At 46.5% G+C, this 21,069-nt stretch overlaps 51 pseudogenes; all 51 read left to right on the top strand.

Moving 5' to 3' along the window:
* The first annotated feature begins 261 nt into the window (after positions 1-261).
* LOC140285300 (5S ribosomal RNA) lies at positions 262-380 on the top strand (annotated as a pseudogene).
* Positions 381-1,037: 657 nt separating this feature from the next.
* Positions 1,038-1,156, top strand: LOC140294485 (5S ribosomal RNA; annotated as a pseudogene).
* A 269-nt stretch (positions 1,157-1,425) lies between these two features.
* Positions 1,426-1,543, top strand: LOC140296190 (5S ribosomal RNA; annotated as a pseudogene).
* A 269-nt stretch (positions 1,544-1,812) lies between these two features.
* LOC140295931 (5S ribosomal RNA) lies at positions 1,813-1,931 on the top strand (annotated as a pseudogene).
* Positions 1,932-2,168: 237 nt separating this feature from the next.
* On the top strand, positions 2,169-2,287 carry LOC140290578 (5S ribosomal RNA; annotated as a pseudogene).
* A 269-nt stretch (positions 2,288-2,556) lies between these two features.
* LOC140294643 (5S ribosomal RNA) lies at positions 2,557-2,675 on the top strand (annotated as a pseudogene).
* A 269-nt stretch (positions 2,676-2,944) lies between these two features.
* On the top strand, positions 2,945-3,063 carry LOC140266935 (5S ribosomal RNA; annotated as a pseudogene).
* Positions 3,064-3,723: 660 nt separating this feature from the next.
* Positions 3,724-3,842, top strand: LOC140288402 (5S ribosomal RNA; annotated as a pseudogene).
* A 269-nt stretch (positions 3,843-4,111) lies between these two features.
* Positions 4,112-4,230, top strand: LOC140300706 (5S ribosomal RNA; annotated as a pseudogene).
* Positions 4,231-4,499: 269 nt separating this feature from the next.
* LOC140281507 (5S ribosomal RNA) lies at positions 4,500-4,618 on the top strand (annotated as a pseudogene).
* Positions 4,619-4,887: 269 nt separating this feature from the next.
* On the top strand, positions 4,888-5,006 carry LOC140293235 (5S ribosomal RNA; annotated as a pseudogene).
* Positions 5,007-5,275: 269 nt separating this feature from the next.
* Positions 5,276-5,394, top strand: LOC140288585 (5S ribosomal RNA; annotated as a pseudogene).
* Positions 5,395-6,051: 657 nt separating this feature from the next.
* Positions 6,052-6,170, top strand: LOC140291759 (5S ribosomal RNA; annotated as a pseudogene).
* Positions 6,171-6,442: 272 nt separating this feature from the next.
* LOC140295074 (5S ribosomal RNA) lies at positions 6,443-6,561 on the top strand (annotated as a pseudogene).
* Positions 6,562-6,830: 269 nt separating this feature from the next.
* LOC140301149 (5S ribosomal RNA) lies at positions 6,831-6,949 on the top strand (annotated as a pseudogene).
* Positions 6,950-7,218: 269 nt separating this feature from the next.
* Positions 7,219-7,337, top strand: LOC140295704 (5S ribosomal RNA; annotated as a pseudogene).
* Positions 7,338-7,606: 269 nt separating this feature from the next.
* LOC140297088 (5S ribosomal RNA) lies at positions 7,607-7,725 on the top strand (annotated as a pseudogene).
* A 269-nt stretch (positions 7,726-7,994) lies between these two features.
* LOC140291536 (5S ribosomal RNA) lies at positions 7,995-8,113 on the top strand (annotated as a pseudogene).
* A 269-nt stretch (positions 8,114-8,382) lies between these two features.
* On the top strand, positions 8,383-8,501 carry LOC140296106 (5S ribosomal RNA; annotated as a pseudogene).
* A 269-nt stretch (positions 8,502-8,770) lies between these two features.
* On the top strand, positions 8,771-8,889 carry LOC140291847 (5S ribosomal RNA; annotated as a pseudogene).
* Positions 8,890-9,158: 269 nt separating this feature from the next.
* Positions 9,159-9,277, top strand: LOC140292370 (5S ribosomal RNA; annotated as a pseudogene).
* Positions 9,278-9,549: 272 nt separating this feature from the next.
* LOC140289747 (5S ribosomal RNA) lies at positions 9,550-9,668 on the top strand (annotated as a pseudogene).
* A 269-nt stretch (positions 9,669-9,937) lies between these two features.
* Positions 9,938-10,056, top strand: LOC140275675 (5S ribosomal RNA; annotated as a pseudogene).
* Positions 10,057-10,325: 269 nt separating this feature from the next.
* LOC140283010 (5S ribosomal RNA) lies at positions 10,326-10,444 on the top strand (annotated as a pseudogene).
* A 269-nt stretch (positions 10,445-10,713) lies between these two features.
* Positions 10,714-10,832, top strand: LOC140292369 (5S ribosomal RNA; annotated as a pseudogene).
* A 272-nt stretch (positions 10,833-11,104) lies between these two features.
* Positions 11,105-11,223, top strand: LOC140289746 (5S ribosomal RNA; annotated as a pseudogene).
* A 269-nt stretch (positions 11,224-11,492) lies between these two features.
* LOC140275672 (5S ribosomal RNA) lies at positions 11,493-11,611 on the top strand (annotated as a pseudogene).
* Positions 11,612-11,880: 269 nt separating this feature from the next.
* LOC140283005 (5S ribosomal RNA) lies at positions 11,881-11,999 on the top strand (annotated as a pseudogene).
* Positions 12,000-12,268: 269 nt separating this feature from the next.
* Positions 12,269-12,387, top strand: LOC140291574 (5S ribosomal RNA; annotated as a pseudogene).
* A 269-nt stretch (positions 12,388-12,656) lies between these two features.
* On the top strand, positions 12,657-12,775 carry LOC140290891 (5S ribosomal RNA; annotated as a pseudogene).
* A 269-nt stretch (positions 12,776-13,044) lies between these two features.
* On the top strand, positions 13,045-13,163 carry LOC140294991 (5S ribosomal RNA; annotated as a pseudogene).
* Positions 13,164-13,435: 272 nt separating this feature from the next.
* Positions 13,436-13,554, top strand: LOC140295073 (5S ribosomal RNA; annotated as a pseudogene).
* Positions 13,555-13,823: 269 nt separating this feature from the next.
* On the top strand, positions 13,824-13,942 carry LOC140301148 (5S ribosomal RNA; annotated as a pseudogene).
* A 269-nt stretch (positions 13,943-14,211) lies between these two features.
* Positions 14,212-14,330, top strand: LOC140295703 (5S ribosomal RNA; annotated as a pseudogene).
* A 269-nt stretch (positions 14,331-14,599) lies between these two features.
* LOC140297087 (5S ribosomal RNA) lies at positions 14,600-14,718 on the top strand (annotated as a pseudogene).
* A 269-nt stretch (positions 14,719-14,987) lies between these two features.
* On the top strand, positions 14,988-15,106 carry LOC140316784 (5S ribosomal RNA; annotated as a pseudogene).
* A 269-nt stretch (positions 15,107-15,375) lies between these two features.
* On the top strand, positions 15,376-15,494 carry LOC140296105 (5S ribosomal RNA; annotated as a pseudogene).
* A 269-nt stretch (positions 15,495-15,763) lies between these two features.
* On the top strand, positions 15,764-15,882 carry LOC140292063 (5S ribosomal RNA; annotated as a pseudogene).
* Positions 15,883-16,151: 269 nt separating this feature from the next.
* Positions 16,152-16,270, top strand: LOC140292368 (5S ribosomal RNA; annotated as a pseudogene).
* Positions 16,271-16,542: 272 nt separating this feature from the next.
* LOC140289743 (5S ribosomal RNA) lies at positions 16,543-16,661 on the top strand (annotated as a pseudogene).
* Positions 16,662-16,930: 269 nt separating this feature from the next.
* Positions 16,931-17,049, top strand: LOC140275662 (5S ribosomal RNA; annotated as a pseudogene).
* A 269-nt stretch (positions 17,050-17,318) lies between these two features.
* LOC140282998 (5S ribosomal RNA) lies at positions 17,319-17,437 on the top strand (annotated as a pseudogene).
* Positions 17,438-17,706: 269 nt separating this feature from the next.
* LOC140291573 (5S ribosomal RNA) lies at positions 17,707-17,825 on the top strand (annotated as a pseudogene).
* Positions 17,826-18,094: 269 nt separating this feature from the next.
* LOC140309542 (5S ribosomal RNA) lies at positions 18,095-18,213 on the top strand (annotated as a pseudogene).
* A 269-nt stretch (positions 18,214-18,482) lies between these two features.
* LOC140294990 (5S ribosomal RNA) lies at positions 18,483-18,601 on the top strand (annotated as a pseudogene).
* Positions 18,602-18,870: 269 nt separating this feature from the next.
* Positions 18,871-18,989, top strand: LOC140316778 (5S ribosomal RNA; annotated as a pseudogene).
* A 269-nt stretch (positions 18,990-19,258) lies between these two features.
* Positions 19,259-19,377, top strand: LOC140295071 (5S ribosomal RNA; annotated as a pseudogene).
* Positions 19,378-19,646: 269 nt separating this feature from the next.
* On the top strand, positions 19,647-19,765 carry LOC140301147 (5S ribosomal RNA; annotated as a pseudogene).
* Positions 19,766-20,034: 269 nt separating this feature from the next.
* Positions 20,035-20,153, top strand: LOC140295701 (5S ribosomal RNA; annotated as a pseudogene).
* A 269-nt stretch (positions 20,154-20,422) lies between these two features.
* Positions 20,423-20,541, top strand: LOC140297086 (5S ribosomal RNA; annotated as a pseudogene).
* Positions 20,542-20,810: 269 nt separating this feature from the next.
* Positions 20,811-20,929, top strand: LOC140316771 (5S ribosomal RNA; annotated as a pseudogene).
* The last annotated feature ends 140 nt before the right edge of the window (positions 20,930-21,069 follow it).

Below are 21,069 nucleotides of genomic sequence, written 5' to 3'. Positions count from 1 at the left end.
TCTCTCTACAACCTGCATGTCTTTTGTTGCAACGTCTGATCACCCTGTGACACATGAGGAAGTTGGTCATCTTCAGCAGCTGCTGCTTTGTTGGCAGACACGAAGTGATCTGAGAGTCTCAGTTTCAGCTGAAGAGAATGATCACATCAGAGAAGATGATACACCCGCTACACATCAGCCTTTCTCGGCAATTATCTGGTTGCATAGAGGAACCGTATGATTCCAGTGCCTATATAATGCACATTTGTCAGATACATTGCTGCTTACGGCCACACCACCCTGAACATGCCCGACCTCGTCTGATCTCAGGAGCCAAGCAGGGTTGGTCCTGGTTAGTACTTGAATGGGAGACTGCTTGGGAATACCAGGTGCTGTAAGCGTTTTCTCTTCTCTCTACAACCTGCATGTCTTTTGTTGCAACGTCTGATCACCCTGTGACACATGAGGAAGTTGGTCATCTTCAGCAGCTGCTGCTTTGTTGGCAGACACGAAGTGATCTGAGAGTCTCAGTTTCAGCTGAAGAGAATGATCACATCAGAGAAGATGATATGCCCACTACACATCAGCCTTTCTCGACAATTATCTGGTTTCATAGAGCAAGTGTATGATTCCAGTACCTATATAATTCACATTTGTAACAGATATTGTCGCTTACCGCCACACCACCCTGAATAAGCCCCACCTTGTCTTATCTCGGAAGCCAAGCAGGGTTGGGTCTGGTTTGTACTTCAATGGGAGACTGCTTGGGAATACCAGGTGCTGTAAGCTGTTTCTCTTCTCTCTACCACCTGCATGTGTTTTGTTGCAACGTCTGATCACCCTGTGACACATGAGGAAGTTGGTCATCTTCAGCTGCTGCTGCTTTGTTGGCAGACACGAAGTGATCTAAGAGTCTCAGTTTCAGCTGAAGAGAATGATCACATCAGAGAAGATGATATCCCCACTACACATCAGCCTTTCTCGGCAATTATCTGGTTTCATAGAGGAAGTGTATGATTCCAGTACCTATATAATTCACATTTGTAACAAATATATTTGCTTACCGCCACACCACCCTGAATAAGCCCGACCTCGTCTGATCTCGGACGCCAAGCAGGGTTGTACCTGGTTAGTACTTGGATAGGAGACAGCTTGGGAATACCAGGTGCTGTAAGCTTTTTCTCTTCTCTCGACCACCTGCATGTCTTTTGTTGCAACGTCTGATCACCCTGTGACACGTGAAGAAGTTGGTCATCTTCAGCTCCTGCTGCTTTGTTGGCAGACATGAGGTAATCTGAGAGTCTCAGTTTCAGCTGGAGAGAATAATCACATCAGAGAAGATGATTTGTCCGCTACAAGTCAGCTTTTCTCTGCAATTATTTGGTTGCATAGAGGAACCGTATGATTCCAGTACCTATATAATGCACATTTGTCAGAGACATTGTTGCTTACGGCCACACCACCCTGAATAAGCCCGACCTCGTCTGATCTCGGAAGCCAAGCAGGTTTAGGCCTGCTTAGTATTTGATGGGAGACTGCTTGGGAATACCAGGTGCTGTAAGCTTTTTCTCTTCTCTCTACCACCTGCATGTCTTTTGTTGCAACGTCTGATCACCCTGTGACACGTGAAGAAGCTGGTCATCTTCAGCTGCTGCTGCTTTGTTGATAGACACGAGGTGATCTGAGAGTCTCAGTTTCAGCTCCAGAGAATAATCACATCAAGGAGGAAGATGAACCCACTATAAGTCAGCCTTTTTCGGCAATTATCTGGTTATACAGAGGAAGTGTATGATTCCAGTACCTATATAATGCACATTTGTCACCGATATTGTTGCTTACGGCCACACCACCCTGAATAAGCCCAACCTCGTCTGATCTCGGAAGCCAAGCAGGGTTGGGCCTCCTTAGTACTTGGATGGGAGACTGCTTGGGAATACCAGGTCCTGTAAGCTTCTTCTCTTCTCTCTACCACCTGCATGTCTTTTGTTGCAACTTCTGATCACCCTGTGACACATGAGGAAGTTGGTCATCTTCAGCTGCTGCTGCTTTGTTGGCTGACACGAAGTGATCTGAGAGTCTCAGTTTCAGTTGCAGATAATGATCACATCAGAGAAGATGATTATCTGGTTCCATAGAGGAACCGTATGATTCCAGTACCTATATAATGCACATTTGTCAGAGACATTGTTGCTTACGGCCACACCACCCTGAATAAGCCCGACCTCGTCTGATCTCGGACGCCAAGCAGGGTTGTACCTGGTTAGTACTTGGATGGGAGACAGCTTGGGAATACCAGGTGCTGTAAGCTTTTTCTCTTCTCTCTACCACCTGCATGTCTTTTGTTGCAACTTCTGATCACCCTGTGACACGTGAAGAAGTTGGTCATCTTCAGCTGCTGCTGCTTTGTTGGCTGACACGAAGTGATCTGAGAGTCTCAGTTTCAGTTGCAGATAATGATCACATCAGAGAAGATGATTTCCCCGCTACACATCAGCCTTTCTCGGCAATTATCTGGTTGCATAGAGGAACCGTATGATTCCAGTACCTATATAATGCACATTTGTCAGAGACATTGTTGCTTACGGCCACACCACCCTGAATAAGCCCGACCTCGTCTGACCTCGGACGCCAAGCAGGGTTGTACCTGGTTAGTACTTGGATGGGAGACAGCTTGGGAATACCAGGTGCTGTACGCTTTTTCTCTTCTCTCTACCACCTGCATGTCTTTTGTTGCAACGTCTGATCACCCTGTGACACGTGAAGAAGTTAGTCATCTTCAGCTGCTGCTGCTTTGTTGATAGACACGAGGTGATCTGAGAGTCTCAGTTTCAGCTCCAGAGAATAATCACATCAAGGAGGAAGATGAACCCACTACAAGTCAGCCTTTTTCGGCAATTATCTGGTTATACAGAGGAAGTGTATGATTCCAGTACCTATATAATGCACATTTGTCACCGATATTGTTGCTTACGGCCACACCACCCTGAATAAGCCCGACCTCGTCTGATCTCGGAAGCCAAGCACGGTTGGGCCTGGTTAGTACTTGAATGGGAGACCGCTTGGGAATACCAGGTACCTTAAGCTTTTTCTCTTCTCTCTACCACCTGCATGTCTTTTGTTGCAACGTCTGATCACCCTGTGACACATGAGGAAGTTTGTCATCTTCAGCTTCTGCTGCTTTGTTGGCAGACACGAAGTGATCTGAGAGTCTCATGTTCAGCTGGAGAAAATTATCACGTCAGGGAAGAAGATGATTTGCCCGCTACACATCAGCCTTTCTCGGCAATTATCTGGTTGCATAGAGGAACCGTATGATTCCAGTACCTATATAATGCACATTTGTCAGAGACATTGTTGCTTACGGCCACACCACCCTGAATAAGCCCCACCTTGTCTTATCTCGGACGCCAAGCAGGGTTGTACCTGGTTAGTACTTAGATGGGAGTCTGCTTGGGATTACCAGGTGCTGTAAGCTTTTTGTCTTCTCTCGACCACCTGCATGTCTTTTGTTGCAACGTCTGATCACCCTGTGACACATGAGGAAGTTGGTCATCTTCAGCTCCTGCTGCTTTGTTGATAGACACGAGGTGATCTGAGAGTCTCAGTTTCAGTTGCAGAGAATGATCACATCAGAGAAGAAGATGTGCCCACTACAAGTCAGCTTTTCTCTGCAATTATCTGGTTGCATAGAGGAACCGTATGATTCCAGTACCTATATAATGCACATTTGTCACAGACATTGTCGCTTACGGCCACACCACCCTGAATAAGCCCGACCTCGTCTGATCTCGGACGCCAAGCAGGGTTGTACCTGGTTAGTACTTGGATTGGAGTCAGCTTGGGAATACCAGGTGCTGTAAGCTTTTTCTCTTCTCTCTACCACCTGCATGTCTTTTGTTGCAACGTCTGATCACCCTGTGACACATGAGGAAGTTGGTCATCTTCAGCTGCTGCTGCTTTGTTGGCTGACACGAAGTGATCTGAGAGTCTCAGTTTAAGTTGCAGAGAATGATCACATCAGAGAAGATGATTTGCCCGCTACACATCAGCCTTTCTCGGCAATTATCTGGTTGCATAGAGGAACCGTATGATTCCTGTACCTATATAATGCACATTTGTCAGAGACATTGTTGCTTACGGCCACACCACCCTGAACATGCCCGACCTCGTCTGATCTCGGAAGCCAAGGAGGGTTGGGCCTGGTTAGTACTTAAATGGGAGACCGCTTGGGAATACCAGGAGCTGTAAGCTTTTTGTCTTCTCTCGACCACCTGCATGTCTTTTGTTGCAACGTCTGATCACCCTGTGACACATGACGAAGTTGGTCATCTTCAGCTGCTGCTGCTTTGTTGGCAGACACGAAGTGATCTGAGAGTCTCAGTTTCAGCTGCAGAGAATAATCACATCAGGGAAGAAGATGTGCCCATAACAAGTCAGCCTTTCTCTGCAATTATCTGGTTACATAGAGGAATTGTATGATTCCAGTACCTATATAATGCACATTTGTCACAGAAATTGTTCCTTACGGCCACACCACCCTGAATAAGCCCGACCTCGTCTGATCTCGGAAGCCAAGGAGGGTTGGGCCTGGTTAGTACTTAAATGGGAGACCGCTTGGGAATACCAGGAGCTGTAAGCTTTTTGTCTTCTCTCGACCACCTGCATGTCTTTTGTTGCAACGTCTGATCACCCTGTGAGACATGACGAAGTTGGTCATCTTCAGCTGCTGCTGCTTTGTTGGCAGACACGAAGTGATCTGAGAGTCTCAGTTTCAGCTGCAGAGAATAATCACATCAGGGAAGAAGATGTGCCCATAACAAGTCAGCCTTTCTCTGCAATTATCTGGTTACATAGAGGAATTGTATGATTCCAGTACCTATATAATGCACATTTGTCACAGAAATTGTTCCTTACGGCCACACCACCCTGAATAAGCCCGACCTCGTCTGATCTCGGAAGCCAAGGAGGGTTGGGCCTGGTTAGTACTTTAATGGGAGACTGCTTGGGAATACCAGGTTCTGTAAGAGTTTTCTCTTCTCTCTACAACCTGCATGTCTTTTGTTGCAACGTCTGATCACCCTGTGACACATGAGGAAGTTGGTCATCTTCAGCTGCTGCTGCTTTGTTGGCAGACACGAAGTGATCTGAGAGTCTCAGTTTCAGCTGCAGAGAATAATCACATCAGGGAAGAAGATGTTTCCATAACAAGTCAGCCTTTCTCTGCAATTATCTGGTTACATAGAGGAAGTGTATGATTCCAGTACCTATATAATGCACATTTGTCACAGAAATTGTTCCTTACGGCCACACCACCCTGAATAAGCCCGACCTCGTCTGATCTCGGAAGCCAAGGAGGGTTGGGCCTGGTTAGTACTTTAATGGGAGACTGCTTGGGAATACCAGGTGCTGTAAGCGTTTTCTCTTCTCTCTACAACCTGCATGTCTTTTGTTGCAACGTCTGATCACCCTGTGACACATGAGGAAGTTGGTCATCTTCAGCAGCTGCTGCTTTGTTGGCAGACACGAAGTGATCTGAGAGTCTCAGTTTCAGCTGAAGAGAATGATCACATCAGAGAAGATGATATGCCCACTACACATCAGCCTTTCTCGGCAATTATCTGGTTTCATAGAGCAAGTGTATGATTCCAGTACCTATATAATTCACATTTGTAACAGATATTGTCGCTTACCGCCACACCACCCTGAATAAGCCCCACCTTGTCTTATCTCGGAAGCCAAGCAGGGTTGGGTCTGGTTTGTACTTCAATGGGAGACTGCTTGGGAATACCAGGTGCTGTAAGCTGTTTCTCTTCTCTCTACCACCTGCATGTGTTTTGTTGCAACGTCTGATCACCCTGTGACACATGAGGAAGTTGGTCATCTTCAGCTGCTGCTGCTTTGTTGGCAGACATGAGGTAATCTGAGAGTCTCAGTTTCAGCTGGAGAGAATAATCACATCAGAGAAGAAGATGTGCCCACTACAAGTCAGCTTTTCTCTGCAATTATTTGGTTGCATAGAGGAACCGTATGATTCCAGTACCTATATAATGCACATTTGTCACAGACATTGTCGCTTACGGCCAAACCACCCTGAATAAGCCCGACCTCGTCTGATCTCGGAAGCCAAGGAGGGTTGGGCCTAGTTAGTACTTGGATGGAAGACCTCTTGGGAATACCAGGTACCTTAAGCTTTTTCTCTTCTCTCTACCACCTGCATGTCTTTTGTTGCAACGTCTGATCACCCTATGACACATGAGGAAGTTGGTCATCTTCAGCAGCTGCTGCTGCTTTGTTGGCAGACACGAAGTGATCTGAGAGTCTCAGTTTCAGTTGCAGAGAATGATCACATCAGAGAAGATTATTTGCCCGCTACACATCAGCCTTTCTCGGCAATTATCTGGTTGCATAGAGGAACCGTATGATTCCAGTACCTATATAATGCACATTTGTCAGAGACATTGTTGCTTACGGCCACACCACCCTGAAGAAGCCTGACCTCGTCTGATCTCGGACGCCAAGCAGGGTTGTACCTGGTTAGTACTTGGATGGGAGACAGCTTGGGAGTACCAGGTGCTGTAAGCTTTTTCTCTTCTCTCTACCACCTGCATGTGTTTTGTTGCAACGTCTGATCACCCTGTGACACATGAGGAAGTTGGTCATCTTCAGCTGTTGCTGCTTTGTTGGAAGACACGAAGTGATCTGAGAGTCTCAGTTTCAGCTGAAGAGAATAATCACGTCAGGGAAGAAGATGTGCCCACTACACATCAGCCTTTCTCAGCAATTATCTGGTTACATAGAGGAACCGTATGATTCCTGTACTTATATAATGCACATTTGTCACAGACATTGTTGCTTACGGCCACACCACCCTGAATATGCCTGACCTCGTCTGATCTCGGAAGCCAAGCAGAGTTGGGCCTGGTTAGTACTTGGGTGGGAGACCGCTTGAAAATACCAGGTGCTGTAAGCTTTTTCTCTTCTCTCTACCACCTGCATGTCTTTTTTTGCAACGTCTGATCACCCTGTGACACATGAGGAAGTTGGTCATCTTCAGCTGCTGCTGCTTTGTTGGCAGACACAGAGTGATCTGAGAGTCTCAGTTTCAGCTGCAGAGAATAATCACATCAGGGAAGAATATGTGCCCACTACAAGTCAGCCTTTCTCGGCAATTATCTGGTTTCATAGAGGAAGTGTATGATTCCAGTACCTATATAATGCACATTTGTCACAGAAATTGTTCCTTACGGCCACACCACCCTGAATAAGCCTGACCTCGTCTGATCTCGGAAGCCGAGGAGGGTTGGGCCTGGTTAGTACTTTAATGGGAGACTGCTTGGGAATACCAGGTGCTGTAAGCGTTTTCTCTTCTCTCTACAACCTACATGTCTTTTGTTGCAACGTCTGATCACCCTGTGACACATGAGGTATTTGGTCATCTTCAGCTGCGGCTGCTTTGTTGGCAAACACAAAGTGATCTGAGAGTCTCAGTTTCAGCTGAAGAGAATGATCACGTCAGGGAACAAGATGTGCCCACTACACATCAGCCTTTCTCTGCAATTATCTGGTTGCATAGAGGAACCGTATGATTCCAGTACCTATATAATGCACATTTTTCAGAGATATTGTTGCTTACGGCCACACCACCCTGAACATCCCCTTCCTCGTCTGATCTCGGAAGCCAAGCACAGTTGGGCCTGGTTTGTACTTGGATGGAAGACCTCTTGGGAATACCAGGTGCTTTAAGCTTTTTCTCTTCTCTCAACCACCTGCATGTCTTTTGTTGCAATGTCTGATCACCCTGTGACACATGAGGAAGTTGGTCATCTTCAGCTGCTGCTGCTTTGTTGGCAGACACGAAGTGATCTGAGAGTCTCATTTTCAGCTGGAGAGAATTATCACGTCAGGGAACAAGATATGCCCGCTACATATCAGCCTTTCTCTGCAAATATCTGGTTACATAGAGGAACCATATGATTTGATTACCTATATAATGCGCATTTGTCACAGAGATTGTTGCTTACGGCCAAACCACCCTGAATATGTCCAACCTCGTCTGATCTCGGAAGCCAAGGAGGGTTGGGCCTGGTTAGTACTTTGATTGGAGACCGCTTGGGAATACCAGGTGCTGTAAGCTTTTTCTCTTCTCTCTACCACCTGCATGTCTTTTGTTGCAACGTCTGATCACCCTGTGACACATGAGGAAGTTGGTCATCTTCAGCTTCTGCTGCTTTGTTGGCAGACACGAAGTGATCTGAGAGTCTCAGTTTCAGTTGCAGAGAATGATCACATCAGAGAAGATGATTTACCCGCTACACATCAGCCTTTCTCGGCAATTATCTGGTTGCATAGAAGAACCGTATGATTCCAGTACCTATATAATGCACATTTGTCAGAGACATTGTTGCTTACGGCCACACAACCCTGAACATGCCCGACCTCGTCTGATCTCGGAAGCCAAGCACAGTTGGGCCTGGTTTGTACTTGGATGGAAGACCTCTTGGGAATAGGAGGTGCTGTAAGCTTTTTCTCTTCTCTCTACCACCTGCATGTCTTTTGTTGCAACGTCTGATCACCCTGTGACACATGAGGAAGTTGGTCATCTTCAGCTTCTGCTGCTTTGTTGGCAGACACAAAGTGATCTGAGAGTCTCAGTTTCAGCTCGAGAGAATAATCACGTCAGGGAAGAAGATGTGCCCACTACTTATCAGCTTTTCTCGGCAATTATCTGGTTACATAGAGGAACTGTATGATTCCAGTACCTTTATAATGCACATTTGTCACAGTTATGGTTGCTTACCGCCACACCACCCTGAATATGCCCGACCACGTCTGATCTCGGAAGCCAAGCAGGTTTGGGCCTGGTTTGTACTTGGATGGTAGACTCTCTGGGAATGCCAGGTGCTGTAAGCTTTTTCTCTTCTCTCTACCACCTGCATGTCTTTTGTTGCAACGTCTGATCACCCTGTGACACATGAGGAAGTTGGTCATCTTCAGCTACTGCTGCTTTGTTGGCAGACACAAAGTGATCTGAGAGTCTCAGTTTCAGCTGCAGAGAATAATCACGTCAGGGAAGAAGATGTGCCCACTACACATCAGCCTTTCTCGGAAATGATCTGGTTGCATAGAGGAACCGTATGATTCCAGTACCTATATAATGCACATTTGTCAGAGACATTGTTGCTTACGGCCACACCACCCTGAACATGCTCGACCTCGTCTGATCTCGGAAGCCAAGGAGGTTTGGGCCTGGTTAGTACTTGGATAGGAGACCTCTTGGGAATACCAGGTGTGGTAAGCTTTTTCTCTTCTCTCTACCACCTGCATGTCTTTTGTTGCAACGTCTGATCACCCTGTGACACATGAGGAAGTTGGTCATCTTCAGCAGCTGCTGCTGCTTTGTTGGCAGACACGAAGTGATCTGAGAGTCTCAGTTTAAGTTGCAGAGAATGATCACATCAGGGAAGAAGATATGCCCATAACAAGTGAGCCTTTCTCGGAAATTATCTGGTTACATAGAGGAAGTGTATGATTCCAGTACTTATATAATGCACATTTGTCACAGTTATTGTTGCTTACGGCCACACCACCCTGAATATACCCGACCTCGTCTGATCTCGGAAGCCAAGCACGTTTGAGCCTGGTTAGTACTTGGATGGTAGACTGCTTGGGAATACCAGGTGCTGTAAGCGTTTTCTCTTCTCTCTACAACCTGCATGTCTTTTGTTGCAACGTCTGATCACCCTGTGACACATGAGGAAGTTGGTGATCTTCAGCTGCTGCTGCTTTGTTGGCAGACACCAAGTGATCTGAGAGTCTCAGTTTCAGCTGCAGAGAATAATCACATCAGGGAAGAAGATGTGCCCATAACAAGTCAGCCTTTCTCTGCAATTATCTGGTTACATAGAGGAAGTGTATGATTCCAGTACCTATATAATGCACATTTGTCACAGAAATTGTTCCTTACGGCCACACCACCCTGAATATGCCCGACCTCGTCTGATCTCGGAAGCCAAGGAGGGTTGGGCCTGGTTAGTACTTTAATGGGAGACTGCTTGGGAATACCAGGTGCTGTAAGCGTTTTCTCTTCTCTCAACAACCTGCATGTCTTTTGTTGCAACGTCTGATCTCCCTGTGACACATGAGGAAGTTGGTCATCTTCAGCTGCTGCTGCTTTGTTGGCAGACACGAAGTGATCTGAGAGTCTCAGTTTCAGCTGAAGAGAATAATCACGTCAGGGAAGAAGATGTGCCCACTACACATCAGCCTTTCTCAGCAATTATCTGGTTACATAGAGGAACCGTATGATTCCTGTACTTATATAATGCACATTTGTCACAGACATTGTTGCTTACGGCCACACCACCCTCAATATGCCTGACCTCGTCTGATCTCGGAAGCCAAGAAGAGTTGGGCCTGGTTAGTACTTTGGTGGGAGACCGCTTGAAAATACCAGGTGCTGTAAGCTTTTTCTCTTCTCTCTACAACCTGCATGTCTTTTTTTGCAACGTCTGATCACCCTGTGACACATGAGGAAGTTGGTCATCTTCAGCTGCTGCTGCTTTGTTGGCAGACACAAAGTGATCTGAGAGTCTCAGTTTCAGCTGCAGAGAATAATCACGTCAGGGAAGAAGATGTGCCCACTACACATCAGCCTTTCTCGGAAATGATCTGGTTGCATAGAGGAACCGTATGATTCCAGTACCTATATAATGCACATTTGTCAGAGACATTGTTGCTTACGGCCACACCACCCTGAACATGCTCGACCTCGTCTGATCTCGGAAGCCAAGGAGGTTTGGGCCTGGTTAGTACTTGGATAGGAGACCTCTTGGGAATACCAGGTGTGGTAAGCTTTTTCTCTTCTCTCTACCACCTGCATGTCTTTTGTTGCAACGTCTGATCACCCTGTGACACATGAGGAAGTTGGTCATCTTCAGCAGCTGCTGCTGCTTTGTTGGCAGACACGAAGTGATCTGAGAGTCTCAGTTTAAGTTGCAGAGAATGATCACATCAGGGAAGAAGATATGCCCATAACAAGTGAGCCTTTCTCGGAAATTATCTGGTTACATAGAGGAAGTGTATGATTCCAGTACTTATATAATGCACATTTGTCACAGTTATTGTTGCTTACGGCCACACCACCCTGAATATACCCGACCTCGTCTGATCTCGGAAGCCAAGCACGTTTGAGCCTGGTTAGTACTTGGATGGTAGACTGCTTGGGAATACCAGGTGCTGTAAGCGTTTTCTCTTCTCTCTACAACCTGCATGTCTTTTGTTGCAACGTCTGATCACCCTGTGACACATGAGGAAGTTGGTGATCTTCAGCTGCTGCTGCTTTGTTGGCAGACACCAAGTGATCTGAGAGTCTCAGTTTCAGCTGCAGAGAATAATCACATCAGGGAAGAAGATGTGCCCATAACAAGTCAGCCTTTCTCTGCAATTATCTGGTTACATAGAGGAAGTGTATGATTCCAGTACCTATATAATGCACATTTGTCACAGAAATTGTTCCTTACGGCCACACCACCCTGAATATGCCCGACCTCGTCTGATCTCGGAAGCCAAGGAGGGTTGGGCCTGGTTAGTACTTTAATGGGAGACTGCTTGGGAATACCAGGTGCTGTAAGCGTTTTCTCTTCTCTCAACAACCTGCATGTCTTTTGTTGCAACGTCTGATCTCCCTGTGACACATGAGGAAGTTGGTCATCTTCAGCTGCTGCTGCTTTGTTGGCAGACACGAAGTGATCTGAGAGTCTCAGTTTCAGCTGAAGAGAATAATCACGTCAGGGAAGAAGATGTGCCCACTACACATCAGCCTTTCTCAGCAATTATCTGGTTACATAGAGGAACCGTATGATTCCTGTACTTATATAATGCACATTTGTCACAGACATTGTTGCTTACGGCCACACCACCCTCAATATGCCTGACCTCGTCTGATCTCGGAAGCCAAGAAGAGTTGGGCCTGGTTAGTACTTTGGTGGGAGACCGCTTGAAAATACCAGGTGCTGTAAGCTTTTTCTCTTCTCTCTACCACCTGCATGTCTTTTTTTGCAACGTCTGATCACCCTGTGACACATGAGGAAGTTGGTCATCTTCAGCTGCTGCTGCTTTGTTGGCAGACACAGAGTGATCTGAGAGTCTCAGTTTCAGTTGCAGAGAATAATCACATCAGGGAAGAATATGTGCCCACTACAAGTCAGCCTTTCTCGGCAATTATCTGGTTTCATAGAGGAAGTGTATGATTCCAGTACCTATATAATGCACATGTGTCACAGAAATTGTTCCTTACGGCCACACCACCCTGAATAAGCCTGACCTCGTCTGATCTCGGAAGCCAAGGAGGGTTGGGCCTGGTTAGTACTTTAATGGGAGACTGCTTGGGAATACCAGGTGCTGTAAGCGTTTTCTCTTCTCTCTACAACCTGCATGTCTTTTGTTGCAACGTCTGATCACCCTGTGACACATGAGGAAGTTGGCCATCTTCAGCTGCTGCTGCTTTGTTGGAAGACACGAAGTGATCTGAGAGTCTCAGTTTCAGCTGAAGAGAATAATCACGTCAGGGAAGAAGATGTGCCCACTACACATCAGCCTTTCTCAGCAATTATCTGGTTACATAGAGGAACCGTATGATTCCTGTACCTATATAATGCACATTTGTCACAGACATTGTTACTTACGGCCACACCACCCTGAATTTGCCTGACCTCGTCTGATCTCGGAAGCCAAGCAGTGTTGGGCCTGGTTAGTACTTGGGTGGGAGACCTTTTGGGAATACAGGGTGCTGTAAGGTTTTTCTCTTCTCTCTACCACCTGCATGTGTTTTGTTGCAACGTCTGATCACCCTGTGACACATGAGGTATTTGGTCATCTTCAGCTGCGGCTGCTTTGTTGGCAAACACGAAGTGATCTGAGAGTCTCAGTTTCAGCTGAAGAGAATGATCACGTCAGGGAACAAGATGTGCCCACTACACATCAGTCTTTCTCTGCAATTATCTGGTTGCATAGAGGAACCGTATGATTCCAGTACCTATATAATGCACATTTTTCAGAGATATTGTTGCTTACGGCCACACCACCCTGAACATGCCCGCCCTCGTCTGATCTCGGAAGCCAAGCACAGTTGGGCCTGGTTTGTACTTGGATGGAAGACCTTTTGGGAATACCAGGTGCTTTAAGCTTTTTCTCTTCTCTCTACCACCTGCATGTCTTTTGTTGCAACGTCTGATCACCCTATGACACATGAGGAAGTTGGTCATCTTCAGCAGCTGCTGCTGCTTTGTTGGCAGACACGAAGTGATCTGAGAGTCTCAGTTTCAGTTGCAGAGAATGATCACATCAGAGAAGATTATTTGCCCGCTACACATCAGCCTTTCTCGGCAATTATCTGGTTGCATAGAGGAACCGTATGATTCCAGTACCTATATAATGCACATTTGTCAGAGACATTGTTGCTTACGGCCACACCACCCTGAAGAAGCCTGACCTCGTCTGATCTCGGACGCCAAGCAGGGTTGTACCTGGTTAGTACTTGGATGGGAGACAGCTTGGGAGTACCAGGTGCTGTAAGCTTTTTCTCTTCTCTCTACCACCTGCATGTGTTTTGTTGCAACGTCTGATCACCCTGTGACACATGAGGAAGTTGGTCATCTTCAGCTGTTGCTGCTTTGTTGGAAGACACGAAGTGATCTGAGAGTCTCAGTTTCAGCTGAAGAGAATAATCACGTCAGGGAAGAAGATGTGCCCACTACACATCAGCCTTTCTCAGCAATTATCTGGTTACATAGAGGAACCGTATGATTCCTGTACTTATATAATGCACATTTGTCACAGACATTGTTGCTTACGGCCACACCACCCTGAATATGCCTGACCTCGTCTGATCTCGGAAGCCAAGCAGAGTTGGGCCTGGTTAGTACTTGGGTGGGAGACCGCTTGAAAATACCAGGTGCTGTAAGCTTTTTCTCTTCTCTCTACCACCTGCATGTCTTTTTTTGCAACGTCTGATCACCCTGTGACACATGAGGAAGTTGGTCATCTTCAGCTGCTGCTGCTTTGTTGGCAGACACAGAGTGATCTGAGAGTCTCAGTTTCAGCTGCAGAGAATAATCACATCAGGGAAGAATATGTGCCCACTACAAGTCAGCCTTTCTCGGCAATTATCTGGTTTCATAGAGGAAGTGTATGATTCCAGTACCTATATAATGCACATTTGTCACAGAAATTGTTCCTTACGGCCACACCACCCTGAATAAGCCTGACCTCGTCTGATCTCGGAAGCCGAGGAGGGTTGGGCCTGGTTAGTACTTTAATGGGAGACTGCTTGGGAATACCAGGTGCTGTAAGCGTTTTCTCTTCTCTCTACAACCTACATGTCTTTTGTTGCAACGTCTGATCACCCTGTGACACATGAGGTATTTGGTCATCTTCAGCTGCGGCTGCTTTGTTGGCAAACACAAAGTGATCTGAGAGTCTCAGTTTCAGCTGAAGAGAATGATCACGTCAGGGAACAAGATGTGCCCACTACACATCAGCCTTTCTCTGCAATTATCTGGTTGCATAGAGGAACCGTATGATTCCAGTACCTATATAATGCACATTTTTCAGAGATATTGTTGCTTACGGCCACACCACCCTGAACATCCCCTTCCTCGTCTGATCTCGGAAGCCAAGCACAGTTGGGCCTGGTTTGTACTTGGATGGAAGACCTCTTGGGAATACCAGGTGCTTTAAGCTTTTTCTCTTCTCTCAACCACCTGCATGTCTTTTGTTGCAATGTCTGATCACCCTGTGACACATGAGGAAGTTGGTCATCTTCAGCTGCTGCTGCTTTGTTGGCAGACACGAAGTGATCTGAGAGTCTCATTTTCAGCTGGAGAGAATTATCACGTCAGGGAACAAGATATGCCCGCTACATATCAGCCTTTCTCTGCAAATATCTGGTTACATAGAGGAACCATATGATTTGATTACCTATATAATGCGCATTTGTCACAGAGATTGTTGCTTACGGCCAAACCACCCTGAATATGTCCAACCTCGTCTGATCTCGGAAGCCAAGGAGGGTTGGGCCTGGTTAGTACTTTGATGGGAGACCGCTTGGGAATACCAGGTGCTGTAAGCTTTTTCTCTTCTCTCTACCACCTGCATGTCTTTTGTTGCAACGTCTGATCACCCTGTGACACATGAGGAAGTTGGTCATCTTCAGCTTCTGCTGCTTTGTTGGCAGACACGAAGTGATCTGAGAGTCTCAGTTTCAGTTGCAGAGAATGATCACATCAGAGAAGATGATTTACCCGCTACACATCAGCCTTTCTCGGCAATTATCTGGTTGCATAGAAGAACCGTATGATTCCAGTACCTATATAATGCACATTTGTCAGAGACATTGTTGCTTACGGCCACACAACCCTGAACATGCCCGACCTCGTCTGATCTCGGAAGCCAAGCACAGTTGGGCCTGGTTTGTACTTGGATGGAAGACCTCTTGGGAATAGGAGGTGCTGTAAGCTTTTTCTCTTCTCTCTACCACCTGCATGTCTTTTGTTGCAACGTCTGATCACCCTGTGACACATGAGGAAGTTGGTCATCTTCAGCTTCTGCTGCTTTGTTGGCAGACACAAAGTGATCTGAGAGTCTCAGTTTCAGCTCGAGAGAATAATCACGTCAGGGAAGAAGATGTGCCCACTACTTATCAGCTTTTCTCGGCAATTATCTGGTTACATAGAGGAACTGTATGATTCCAGTACCTTTATAATGCACATTTGTCACAGTTATGGTTGCTTACCGCCACACCACCCTGAACATGCCCGACCACGTCTGATCTCGGAAGCCAAGCAGGTTTGGGCCTGGTTTGTACTTGGATGGTAGACTCTCTGGGAATGCCAGGTGCTGTAAGCTTTTTCTCTTCTCTCTACCACCTGCATGTCTTTTGTTGCAACGTCTGATCACCCTGTGACACATGAGGAAGTTGGTCATCTTCAGCTACTGCTGCTTTGTTGGCAGACACAAAGTGATCTGAGAGTCTCAGTTTCAGCTGCAGAGAATAATCACGTCAGGGAAGAAGATGTGCCCACTACACATCAGCCTTTCTCGGAAATGATCTGGTTGCATAGAGGAACCGTATGATTCCAGTACCTATATAATGCACATTTGTCAGAGACATTGTTGCTTACGGCCACACCACCCTGAACATGCTCGACCTCGTCTGATCTCGGAAGCCAAGGAGGTTTGGGCCTGGTTAGTACTTGGATAGGAGACCTCTTGGGAATACCAGGTGTGGTAAGCTTTTTCTCTTCTCTCTACCACCTGCATGTCTTTTGTTGCAACGTCTGATCACCCTGTGACACATGAGGAAGTTGGTCATCTTCAGCAGCTGCTGCTGCTTTGTTGGCAGACACGAAGTGATCTGAGAGTCTCAGTTTAAGTTGCAGAGAATGATCACATCAGGGAAGAAGATATGCCCATAACAAGTGAGCCTTTCTCGGAAATTATCTGGTTACATAGAGGAAGTGTATGATTCCAGTACTTATATAATGCACATTTGTCACAGTTATTGTTGCTTACGGCCACACCACCCTGAATATACCCGACCTCGTCTGATCTCGGAAGCCAAGCACGTTTGAGCCTGGTTAGTACTTGGATGGTAGACTGCTTGGGAATACCAGGTGCTGTAAGCGTTTTCTCTTCTCTCTACAACCTGCATGTCTTTTGTTGCAACGTCTGATCACCCTGTGACACATGAGGAAGTTGGTGATCTTCAGCTGCTGCTGCTTTGTTGGCAGACACCAAGTGATCTGAGAGTCTCAGTTTCAGCTGCAGAGAATAATCACATCAGGGAAGAAGATGTGCCCATAACAAGTCAGCCTTTCTCTGCAATTATCTGGTTACATAGAGGAAGTGTATGATTCCAGTACCTATATAATGCACATTTGTCACAGAAATTGTTCCTTACGGCCACACCACCCTGAATATGCCCGACCTCGTCTGATCTCGGAAGCCAAGGAGGGTTGGGCCTGGTTAGTACTTTAATGGGAGACTGCTTGGGAATACCAGGTGCTGTAAGCGTTTTCTCTTCTCTCAACAACCTGCATGTCTTTTGTTGCAACGTCTGATCTCCCTGTGACACATGAGGAAGTTGGTCATCTTCAGCTGCTGCTGCTTTGTTGGCAGACACGAAGTGATCTGAGAGTCTCAGTTTCAGCTGAAGAGAATAATCACGTCAGGGAAGAAGATGTGCCCACTACACATCAGCCTTTCTCAGCAATTATCTGGTTACATAGAGGAACCGTATGATTCCTGTACTTATATAATGCACATTTGTCACAGACATTGTTGCTTACGGCCACACCACCCTCAATATGCCTGACCTCGTCTGATCTCGGAAGCCAAGAAGAGTTGGGCCTGGTTAGTACTTTGGTGGGAGACCGCTTGAAAATACCAGGTGCTGTAAGCTTTTTCTCTTCTCTCTACCACCTGCATGTCTTTTTTTGCAACGTCTGATCACCCTGTGACACATGAGGAAGTTGGTCATCTTCAGCTGCTGCTGCTTTGTTGGCAGACACAGAGTGATCTGAGAGTCTCAGTTTCAGTTGCAGAGAATAATCACATCAGGGAAGAATATGTGCCCACTACAAGTCAGCCTTTCTCGGCAATTATCTGGTTTCATAGAGGAAGTGTATGATTCCAGTACCTATATAATGCACATGTGTCACAGAAATTGTTCCTTACGGCCACACCACCCTGAATAAGCCTGACCTCGTCTGATCTCGGAAGCCAAGGAGGGTTGGGCCTGGTTAGTACTTTAATGGGAGACTGCTTGGGAATACCAGGTGCTGTAAGCGTTTTCTCTTCTCTCTACAACCTGCATGTCTTTTGTTGCAACGTCTGATCACCCTGTGACACATGAGGAAGTTGGCCATCTTCAGCTGCTGCTGCTTTGTTGGAAGACACGAAGTGATCTGAGAGTCTCAGTTTCAGCTGAAGAGAATAATCACGTCAGGGAAGAAGATGTGCCCACTACACATCAGCCTTTCTCAGCAATTATCTGGTTACATAGAGGAACCGTATGATTCCTGTACCTATATAATGCACATTTGTCACAGACATTGTTACTTACGGCCACACCACCCTGAATTTGCCTGACCTCGTCTGATCTCGGAAGCCAAGCAGTGTTGGGCCTGGTTAGTACTTGGGTGGGAGACCTTTTGGGAATACCAGGTGCTGTAAGGTTTTTCTCTTCTCTCTACCACCTGCATGTGTTTTGTTGCAACGTCTGATCACCCTGTGACACATGAGGTATTTGGTCATCTTCAGCTGCGGCTGCTTTGTTGGCAAACACGAAATGATCTGAGAGTCTCAGTTTCAGCTGAAGAGAATGATCACGTCAGGGAACAAGATGTGCCCACTACACATCAGTCTTTCTCTGCAATTATCTGGTTGCATAGAGGAACCGTATGATTCCAGTACCTATATAATGCACATTTTTCAGAGACATTGTTGCTTACGGCCACACCACCCTGAACATGCCCGCCCTCGTCTGATCTCGGAAGCCAAGCACAGTTGGGCCTGGTTTGTACTTGGATGGAAGACCTTTTGGGAATACCAGGTGCTTTAAGCTTTTTCTCTTCTCTCAACCACCTGCATGTCTTTTGTTGCAATGTCTGATCACCCTGTGACACATGAGGAAGTTGGTCATCTTCAGCTGCTGCTGCTTTGTTGGCAGACACGAAGTGATCTGAGAGTCTCATTTTCAGCTGGAGAGAATTATCACGTCAGGGAAGAAGATGTGCCCACAACAAGTTAGCCTTTCTCTGCAATTATCTGGTTACATAGAGGAACCATATGATTTGATTGCCTATATAATGCGCATTTGTCACAGAGATTGTTGCTTACGGCCAAACCACCCTGAATATGTCCAACCTCGTCTGATCTCGGAAGCCAAGGAGGGTTGGGCCTGGTTAGTACTTTGATGGGAGACCGCTTGGGAATACCAGGTGCTGTAAGCTTTTTTTCTTCTCTCTACCACCTGCATGTCTTTTGTTGCAACGTCTGATCACCCTGTGACACATGAGGAAGGTGGTCATCTTCAGCTGCTGCTGCTTTGTTGGCAGACACGAAGTGATCTGAGAGTCTCAGTTTCAGCTGAAGAGAATGATCACATCAGAGAAGATGATATGCCCGCTACACATCAGCCTTTCTCGGCAATTATCTGGTTGCATAGAGGAACCATATGATTCCAGTACCTATATAATGCACATTTGTCAGAGACATTGTTGCTTACGGCCACACCACCCTGAAGAAGCCTGACCTCGTCTGATCTCGGACGCCAAGCAGGGTTGTACCTGGTTAGTACTTGGATGGGAGACAGCTTGGGAGTACCAGGTGCTGTAAGCTTTTTCTCTTCTCTCTACCACCTGCATGTGTTTTGTTGCAACGTCTGATCACCCTGTGACACATGAGGAAGTTGGTCATCTTCAGCTGTTGCTGCTTTGTTGGAAGACACGAAGTGATCTGAGAGTCTCAGTTTCAGCTGAAGAGAATAATCACGTCAGGGAAGAAGATGTGCCCACTACACATCAGCCTTTCTCAGCAATTATCTGGTTACATAGAGGAACCGTATGATTCCTGTACTTATATAATGCACATTTGTCACAGACATTGTTGCTTACGGCCACACCACCCTGAATATGCCTGACCTCGTCTGATCTCGGAAGCCAAGCAGAGTTGGGCCTGGTTAGTACTTGGGTGGGAGACCGCTTGAAAATACCAGGTGCTGTAAGCTTTTTCTCTTCTCTCTACCACCTGCATGTCTTTTTTTGCAACGTCTGATCACCCTGTGACACATGAGGAAGTTGGTCATCTTCAGCTGCTGCTGCTTTGTTGGCAGACACAGAGTGATCTGAGAGTCTCAGTTTCAGCTGCAGAGAATAATCACATCAGGGAAGAATATGTGCCCACTACAAGTCAGCCTTTCTCGGCAATTATCTGGTTTCATAGAGGAAGTGTATGATTCCAGTACCTATATAATGCACATTTGTCACAGAAATTGTTCCTTACGGCCACACCACCCTGAATAAGCCTGACCTCGTCTGATCTCGGAAGCCGAGGAGGGTTGGGCCTGGTTAGTACTTTAATGGGAGACTGCTTGGGAATACCAGGTGCTGTAAGCGTTTTCTCTTCTCTCTACAACCTACATGTCTTTTGTTGCAACGTCTGATCACCCTGTGACACATGAGGTATTTGGTCATCTTCAGCTGCGGCTGCTTTGTTGGCAAACACAAAGTGATCTGAGAGTCTCAGTTTCAGCTGAAGAGAATGATCACGTCAGGGAAGAAGATGTGCCCACTACACATCAGCCTTTCTCTGCAATTATCTGGTTGCATAGAGGAACCGTATGATTCCAGTACCTATATAATGCACATTTTTCAGAGATATTGTTGCTTACGGCCACACCACCCTGAACATCCCCTTCCTCGTCTGATCTCGGAAGCCAAGCACAGTTGGGCCTGGTTTGTACTTGGATGGAAGACCTCTTGGGAATACCAGGTGCTTTAAGCTTTTTCTCTTCTCTCAACCACCTGCATGTCTTTTGTTGCAATGTCTGATCACCCTGTGACACATGAGGAAGTTGGTCATCTTCAGCTGCTGCTGCTTTGTTGGCAGACACGAAGTGATCTGAGAGTCTCATTTTCAGCTGGAGAGAATTATCACGTCAGGGAACAAGATATGCCCGCTACATATCAGCCTTTCTCTGCAAATATCTGGTTACATAGAGGAACCATATGATTTGATTACCTATATAATGCGCATTTGTCACAGAGATTGTTGCTTACGGCCAAACCACCCTGAATATGTCCAACCTCGTCTGATCTCGGAAGCCAAGGAGGGTTGGGCCTGGTTAGTACTTTGATGGGAGACCGCTTGGGAATACCAGGTGCTGTAAGCTTTTTCTCTTCTCTCTACCACCTGCATGTCTTTTGTTGCAACGTCTGATCACCCTGTGACACATGAGGAAGTTGGTCATCTTCAGCTTCTGCTGCTTTGTTGGCAGACACGAAGTGATCTGAGAGTCTCAGTTTCAGTTGC

The sequence above is a fragment of the Leuresthes tenuis genome, unplaced genomic scaffold (genome assembly GCF_036924035.1).
Source record: "Leuresthes tenuis unplaced genomic scaffold, fLeuTen1.0.hap1 SCAF_1, whole genome shotgun sequence".
In the NCBI taxonomy this organism is placed as follows: domain Eukaryota; kingdom Metazoa; phylum Chordata; class Actinopteri; order Atheriniformes; family Atherinopsidae; genus Leuresthes; species Leuresthes tenuis.
This window is presented reverse-complemented; position numbering and strand designations above follow the sequence as displayed.